Source organism: Aplidium turbinatum, chromosome 7 (assembly GCF_918807975.1).
Source record: "Aplidium turbinatum chromosome 7, kaAplTurb1.1, whole genome shotgun sequence".
In the NCBI taxonomy this organism is placed as follows: Eukaryota; Metazoa; Chordata; class Ascidiacea; order Aplousobranchia; family Polyclinidae; genus Aplidium; species Aplidium turbinatum.
In genome coordinates this window covers 7,308,218-7,317,260 of record NC_137478.1, presented here as the reverse complement: position 1 = coordinate 7,317,260, position 9,043 = coordinate 7,308,218, and the positions used below count along the sequence as shown (strand labels likewise).

Here is a 9,043-nt window from a genome sequence, read left to right as displayed (position 1 = left end):
TCCAAATGTTTTGTGATTGGCTATATGTCTATCATGGCCAACTTCAGATGCGACCTGATTTGTTGCATTTTGCAAGTTTTTGTAATAATTGCAAACTCTTGCTAACTGTCTAAAGCAAACTTCCTAAAAAGTATTCTAACCTCTTTGTGTTATCTTGGGAAGACAGTACAATGTGTTAACATCATCAGGCTCTCAGAAATAGACTATTTAATTCAGCACGTTTTGAAATGGGGGATTTTGACCACCCAGCGGCGGGGGGATCTGGGGGCCGCCCCCAGAAAATTTTAAATACTTTGAATTTGGTGCATTCTGAGAGCATTTTCAAGAAAAATGTGGGTACGAATATTTCTGTAAAATGGTGCTGTCCGGTAGCATAGCAAAAGGATAAAATCATGTTTTCTTCGGTATTTTTTGGAAATAAAGCTAAGTCTCTGTGTTTTCTTGTTCTTGTTACTAATTCCTGGCTGAGATATTTGAATGTTTGGTATTGGCAAAATTCGCTCTTTTAATGCAATTTTGTTTAAAAATAGGCAATTTTTTTTTAGACTGAGAGCATCATTCTCAATATCGTGACGTCACACACGTGCCAAAGAGGTGGGTTGTAACCTCCAACCCCCCCCCTGGCTACGCCACTGGGGATATTTACTGGAGTTGACAGTGCTTTTCTTAATGCAGGATATACGAGAAATGATATACTCTTCTGCAATAGGCGTGTAAAGGATATAGTAAGAACTACTATGAAGGTTAACTCAGACTACGAAGTTAACTGTTTTGACGCCATTTCAATTGGAGATACGATTTGTACCTTTGGCAGGTTTGTGTTAAAATGTATAGACAATTTCGATGACAATTGTGCGTTAAATGTGCACAAGGTGCTAAAGTTCAATTTTTATCGAAAAAAATCATCTTTTACATGCCGAAAGACAAGTAAAAATCTTTACGATAAAGCTTTTATATATCTGTTTAGTATTAAATGTTACCAGATAAATAAAAAAATTATCCGAGTTGCATTATGCTTTTACAATATATTTTTTTGCTTAATTAAAATTCAATGACACTGTGGACTATCCGGTTATTATATCCGTTCATCTGTTTGTTTTCTTAATGTTAACAATTGTGATTCCTGCATTTAAGAAGCTTTTAACGCTGTAACCGGTAACCCAAATTTCACACCATTGCATACCCCCTTTTGCTTGTTGGTATCCAACTACAAGGCTTTGTCATGAGGAAGCCATATTGTAGCCTACTTTCAGGGCCGTAACAACAAAGAACGTGACCCCCTCCGAACATAAGTGCGGGGCCCCTTACAGCGCAGAATCTGGTATGCGGTATTTATTTTACACAACATGCAGGATTCCTATTATGTGTACACAGTAGAGGGAACAGTCCCGCTAACCGCTAATTAGCGAAGCTAACGCTTTGGTTAGCGGATTAGCATTTTCGCTAATATCTAGAAATTTTAGCGGACTCGTTAGTGAATGTAAATTTACTGGAAATCCGCTGATTTCTTTGTTGAAAGCAAACTTTTACGTTAGCTGCGCCCACCACTATACCATAGGTCTTCAGTGACAGTGTGTAAATGTATTCCATAATTACGCAAAGCGCTTCTTTCGAGCCTTGTTCTGCGAAAATTGTTTAATCAATGCGTTACAGTCTAGGGATCTGGTAATCTTGTTTTCGATGGAGATAATTGCAAGAGCAGAAAGCCTGTCATCTGTCATGGTTGAGCGCAGGATATTCTTGATCAGTTTCATTCTGCTGAAGGTCCTTTCAGCACTGGCGACAGTAACTGGTGTGGTCATAAGAATTCTGATGCAAATGCAAAGATTCAGATATATCTCCTGAAGGCTGTTTTTTTATACAGTATGTACGTTAAAAAAAAATGCTTACCGTGACAAGTCCTTTCTCTTTCTCGATGACATAAATAAAACGTTTCAATTCCAATATTAGTTCGTTGGCACCAATGTCTCCCATTTTTCTTTTAAAAATTTTGCAGTGATTCTCCAGTTCATTTTCTCAGACACTTCTTCAGGCTGTTAACGTTGTACAGAAATCCAAACAACTTGTACCACTCCACGAGTTGGTCAAAGCGCAAAGAAACAGAAGATATGGCCTGATCAGTAAAAACAAGAAAAAATTGCGATTTGAATTTTCTGCAGCAGAAAGATGACTCGAATCACCAGCACATTCTTAATCAAACATTCTCTTCCTACGCCGTTAGGTTGTTGGTGGTGGTCTTTCAAAAATTCTTTAATTTAATGAATATTTTCGCACAGTCGCAGCACAGCGGCTAGGATCATTCGGCGCCGCCCCAACATTTTAGGGGCGCTCATTCCTTGCGGAGCCTTCTCCGGTCGGAGGGTACGGAGAGCGCTTGCTACGCCTCTGCCTACTTTTGTTGACCAACACCTTGGCCAAGCTACAGTCCTCCAAATAAACACCCCTGTCATCTTAACCCAAAATGCGCTGCAGCCGCTGAGATAAAGCTCTGACGACTCTTGGCTTGGACGCACTTTTCTCAAATGCTGAGTAGGAGTTAGGGTTGAAGTACTTCCATCAATTACTTCGCACAATAACACAGTGGGAATGCAATAGCACCTGCTGTTTGCAGAGACACTTCAGTAAAAAAGTCTTGTGAAAAATTTATGCCGGTTGGTTTGATTTATGGAGACATACATCACTAAGTCCTGACTTACTAACTACTTAAACTTGCTTGCTTTTGTCGTGTACAGAAGAAATGGAAATAACTCCTACACTCTAATGGAGTACGAGATAGCGACTTGCTCGGCTATTAGAATTTGGTCTTCCAAACTGGATTTCGGGTCGTCGGTCATCACAGCCATTTGAAATGAATGAGTGCATTACATTTTTGTGGCCAAGGAATAAGGTAATTCGGTTTGTTTCAGTATCGATATCGACATAATCTATCATTATTTTCCAATATACAGCTTTTTTTATGATACAGCTATGAAGCTACCATGCATTTATCAAGTTTCGGATTTGATTTTTTCTTGTAAACGACGCTTTGAAATTTAGGTCAAATAATATCCTTTCATATTTAGTGGTAAAGTTGATACCTTACATTTTGGCTACACACAGTGCCGGATTAACCAAGTGCGGGGCCTGTAGCAGATTGATTTGATGTACAGATAATGACTGGAAAGTAGCCTAATTGAATACTTTATAGATATGATATTTTAATTATAGTGTAGCCGCTCTTGCCCCATCGTGTTTCGCAGATAGGCTAGTTTTTAATCAACTTCAATGATCTCTCTCCAGTACAATTAGTTACCATCATACGTAGATCGTCGCCTGCATAGCCGAGTGGTGAGAGCGCTGAGACGGCAATCGAAAGGGCACCGGTTCGACACCACTCAAGAGCATGCGGCTGTGTCTTTGGAAAGACACTTAAAGGCATGCCTGAAGGTGGACACGAAGATTGGCTTCCTTGTCTTTCCCGTGCTTGTCTGATTGGCTTCCTTGCCTTCCTTGCCTTCCTTGCTTGCACACTTAATCTAAATCTTCAACCACCGGGTGTAAGCCTGGATACGACAAACAAATACATAGATAAATGCGTAACAAATTGTCAATGTTAGGAAACGTGGTGTTAATATTGTTTTCTTTAATCGAAATGAAATAGGTGAGTTCTGGAGAGGAGCAATCAATAGCAATGTGGTTTACGAATTGGTGTATGCCTTGAGACGTTGCTCCAGCACAGATTGTAGGCTGTCCAATCCTGCAAGGTTCACCAGGAATCTGTCTTTAGTTGATATCGATTGCATCTGAAACTGAACGGCCACTGCCTACATTCTCATCGTGCGTTCGATTTTCGACAATTCTTTTTGTGCTTGTTAGTCGGTAATCCGGCACTTGAGTCAGCTTTTGCGCCTCTGACTCAAGCTTAGCGAATTGTTCTCTAAAAGTCTGTAAAGATCCTGCCAAAGAGGCACACAACGCTGCAGCAATATTGAGATTTTGCCGCTTTGTTTGAAGAGAGGCTTGAATTGCCTGGAAGCGATCGGGTAAGCTATTTCAAAAAACCACTAAGATTCCAATTTCGAGCAACTCCATTTTCTCGAGGAGTCCATTTGCCTGATGACATTCTGCATTTTGCACTTGGTTATTTGCAAGTTTCTCCAGTGCCTCCTTTTTAAAAAGAAAACGTTTTTTAATTACCTTAATGGCATCAGCTCTTCCGGACCATCGTGTTTCAGTGAGCTTCTTTAACCAGCTCAGTGGCCGAGTGGTTTCGCCTTCGGCTCTGGCGCTGGTAGATCTAAGATCGATTCCAGGTCGGGTCAAACCGAAGACTTTAAAAACGGTACCGATTGTGTTCTATCCTGCATAGCGCAGTGAGAATGAGTCGGGTAATAATGTGATAACATCGTAAACCTGATATAAATTAAAAATGAGCCCTGTCGCTAAAAGACCTTAGCTGTTGTAGAGCGACAATAAATAAAACCATAACATTATTATTATTATTATGTGAGCTTCTTTAGCACTCCACCACTTGGACACTCCAGAACGAACCACCTGCGTGTTGAAGCAGCAAAGAATAGCCTACATGGATATCTTCAACGAAGTCAAAGAACTGAACTGTTTCTGGACACGATTGTGCAGTGTCCAACTAAATTCAACGAATGAGCATAGCATGGAACACATTCTGCAACAGCACCAATTTTTTTTGACAAGTGCCTGTAGGCCTACTCCGTTATATTTCCCGCTCATGTTGGACGCGTTGTAATAACTCTGTCCAAGGCAATCGACAAGATTGGTACTCTTCTTACTGGTGTACAGTACAGTTGAATAATCTTTCAAACAACTGGTATCGTGGGTCGTGGCACTCGATCAGGAAGTTACCTCCAGCGGAAATTACCTGTTTTTAAAGTTTACAATAATTAGGAAGGGATAAGACGTTGGGACTTAGTAATTTAATTCTACAACTATAATATTCTCCCATGCCATTCCAGTTTGCAAGCCAAAAATTACTTACCATCTATGTACGACAGTTTTTTGCAAAAAAATGCTCACCAAACGCGCGGCCTTGTGAAGCGCGGGCCCGTAGCAGTGATGGTTACCCGAGATTTGTTAACACGCTTCGTGTGTTTTTGGTAGGCTACATACTGCTAAAATCTGATTGAACAAAATTGGTAAAGAAACATTGACCTTTGACATTTATTTACGACATCTCTACAATGAGGCTTGCGCTTAGATTTTAAAGGTTTCCACTGACTCGAGATGTATTGCATTGGTTCTTTGTTGATGTTGGGCGAGGGAAACATGAGTCAACCTTCAGCCAACAAAGCTTACAAATAGTGGATGCTACAAGAACTTCCAATTCCCGGGATTGTTTGACTAATTATTGTTGTTTTATTAACAAGGTGTTTAACCATTTTGCTGGACGACAAATGGACGACAAATGGCTCCTCGTGCCCCATCCTGTGAGTACCATCTGCTTCCAACCAGATGAGAAACGAAATTTGTCAACAAAGAGCCTCCACCCGGACGGCACAGCTGCAAGGGGCAATTGATAGCAAGTTCAGACGCCCCACCATTCTGCAGCTCAACATAGAAGGCTACACAACAAGCAAGACCAAAGTTGTGGAGCAGCTTGCCCATACCAACCGGGCACTCGTCATCCTCCTCCAGGAGACCCACTGCACTTCTGCAGATAGGCTAGCCATTCCCAACTACACGCTAGCCGGGTCTACCTTAAGCAGGAAGCACGGCATTGCCACGTTTGTGCATGAGAGCCTGAAGTGGACGTTTGTCGACCAATCTCCAACTGATGCCGAGATTGAGTGGGTGTGCATATGAATCTCAGACTACAACATCGTCAACATCTACAAGCCCCCACCCTCGCGAATGTTGCCATCATCCCTTCCAACGTTCCCCTCCCCCAGTCTCTACGCTGGCGACTTCAACTGCCAGCACATCGACTGGGGCTACAACAACACAAGCAGCGACGGAGAATTGCTGGCTGACTGGGCCTCTACAAACCATCTTGCCCTCCTATTCAATCCAAAGGAACCAGCCAGTTTTCACTCCGGCGGCTGGGGAACAGGGACAAACCCTGACTTGGCCTTCGCGAGTGTCGACAGCTCTCTTCCAGACAGACGTGTGCTTGAGAAGTTCCCGCGGTCCCAACACCGGCCGTCCCTCATCACCGCCCCAAAACTTGTGGCTCCTGTCCCGAGTTCACCGGTGAAGCGATGGAACTTCAAAAAAGCCGATTGGAATCAATACAGCCTCCTGACCAATGAGTCTGCTGCAAAGTTACCACCGACTGAAACATGCAACGCAGACGAGGCATACCAGGACTTCTGCAATGCCATAATAACTGCGGCAAAGGCCACAATACCACGTGGCCATCGAACCAGCTATAAACCATGCTGGGACTCTGAGTGTGAAACTCTCTACCGCTCATACCTAGCCGCCACAAGTGGTGCTGCTTCAAACACCGCCGCCACCAGACTACTTGAGCGGCTGGACACAAAGAAGCTTGAGCGGTGGAACGAAGCTGTCCAAACCATCGACTTCTCACACTCAAGCCGCAAAGCATGGAGCATCATCAACAACCTCACTGGGCGCTCAGCAAACTCCCCTCGTCAGTGCCCCGTTTCTGCTAATGCCATCGCTTCCCAGCTAGTGCAGAACGGGGTGTACAAGACAAAGGACCGCAAGGCATCCCGCCTTGTTGCCAAGGAAGTGTCTGCCCTATGGCGAGTGGAAACACCACCAGAAGAAACAATCTCTGGAGACTTCACTCCAGAGGAATTCGCCACCGCCCTCCGCCTAGTGAAACCACACAAGTCTCCAGGGCCCGATAAGATCTGCCCTGAGCTTGTGCTCCATGCTGGCCATGCCCTAAAGTCCTGGTTACGTAGATTCCTCTCTTCCTGCCTGCACCACCTCACAATCCCAAAAATCTGGAGAAGAGCTTTAGTAGTTGCGATCCCTAAGCCTCACAAGCCACCAGAGGACCCAAGGAGTTATCGTCCGATATCCCTCCTCTGTGTTCCTTTCAAGATCCTCGAAAGACTGATCTATGCCCGCGTCAACCCAATCATCGACCCGCTCCTTCCAAAAGAGCAAGCTGGGTTTCGGCGCGGAAAATCCACTGTAGATCAGGTCACACTGTTGACCCAAGACATCGAGGACTGCTTTGAGGCAAAAAAGAAGGCCGGCGCTGTCTTTCTAGATCTCACAGCTGCCTACGATACCGTATGGCATCGCGGCCTTACTTACAAGCTGCTTCGCCTGCTTCCTGACCGACATATGGTCCATATGATTATGGAACTTGTCAGGAATCGAAGCTTCACCCTCACCACCGGCAACCCACGGCGAAGCAGACTGAGACGCTTGAAAAACGGCGTCCCACAGGGATCGGTCCTGGCTCCACTTCTTTTTAACATCTACACCCACGACCTGCCAACCACGGTCTCCGCAAAATACGCTTATGCGGACGATCTGGCAATTCTCCACTCCACAAAGTCGTGGGAAAATCTAGAAGACACCTTGAGCCAGGACATGCAAACCATCTCAGCTTATCTCCAGAACTGGCGACTGAAACTCAGCGAAACCAAAACTGTGGCGGCAGCTTTCCACCTACACAATCGGGAAGCTGATCGTGAGCTACATGTCCACAACAACGGAAAACCTCTGTCCTTCTGTCCCGAGCCAAGGTACCTTGGGGTGACACTAGACAGATCGCTCACATACCGCCACCATTTGGTGTCACTGCGCAAGAAACTGACATCTCGCGCTGCATTACTGAAGCGCCTGGCAGGCTCTAGCTGGGGGGCGAGGGCTGACACTTTGCGAATAGCAGCCTTAGCCCTTGTCTACTCTTCAGCAGAGTACTGTGCACCTGTCTGGTGCCGCAGTGCTCACCGCCACAACATCGACACTGCCATAAACAGCGCCCTGCGCACAGTGACCGGATGCCTGCGTCCCACACCATTGGACAATCTCCCCATTCTCGCTGGCATCCAACCTGCTGAGCTTCGTCGCGAAGAAGCCACTCTGTCCCTCGGTCGACGGGCACTGGAGCCTAATCATCTTCTCCACCACAAGATCTCTGCCTTCCCAAACGGGCACCCCCGCCGACTGAAATCAAGACACCCATTCGTGCCAGCCGCTCGGCTTCTGATCAACGAAGCTGATGAACAAGACATCTCTGCGGCTACTTGGGCGGACCATAAATGGAATTCTGAATGGAGGTCAAGCACCACCAGACTCCATTCATTCATCCCCGACGCCGACACACGCCCAATCGGCCTGACACTACAGAGACAGGCGTGGGTGCGCCTCAACCGTCTCCGTACGGGCGTCGGCCTTTTCCGCTCAACCATGCACCAATGGGGAATGGCTTCTTCCTCCTCCTGTGAATGTGGTGCCGAGGAACAGACCGCAGACCACATCATCAATGACTGTACCATCTTCAAGCCACCTAACGGAGTGGAAGGTCTGCGCGTCATGGATGATGAAACTAAAGACTGGCTGCTCTCTAGCAGCCTTCCAGTGTAGTCCGGGAACATCGTGAATCTGGGGTGGTAAAAGGATAGACCCTCGGCCCCAGAAGCTCAGACGACGACGACGAACCATTTTGCTCAAATTTGTACATGCGTTATTAGCCAGTATTATTAATGCATGTTTATCCATGCGTTAACAACATTGTATCAGGGTAAATATCAGTCGGCAATAGGCTTCATAACAGTTTATATACACGAATCTGTTCCAACTAACAGTAAACTCAGTTTAAAAGTTGATTTGGATCTTTGTTTTCAGGAGTTCTGTTTGCTGCTGTGACGTCATGATGGAAATCAATGGATTCTTAAGTGTTTTTTTTTGTTTGTTTTTTCAGTAGACTGTGAGTGTTGCAATTGCAATCAGTTCATAGAATGTTAAGTTTTGTGTATTTTGTGTCTTTATGATTCTAAATGTGAAAACTCGAAGCAAATGTGTTTGTGGTTTTTTGTATTCATTTATTTTGCTAGACACTTACTACGGTGTCACAAAAATACAATACAACGCAATGGAC

At 44.9% G+C, this 9,043-nt stretch overlaps 1 long non-coding RNA gene across 1 annotated transcript; it reads left to right on the top strand.

Annotated features, from left to right (window-relative positions):
• Positions 1 to 696: 696 nt before the first annotated feature.
• LOC145774241 (uncharacterized) lies at positions 697 to 8,830 on the top strand. The gene is made up of 3 exons (XR_014290012.1): positions 697 to 814; positions 2,733 to 2,887; positions 8,791 to 8,830. It is a non-coding gene; the product is annotated as an uncharacterized LOC145774241 (long non-coding RNA).
• Positions 8,831 to 9,043: the final 213 nt, after the last annotated feature.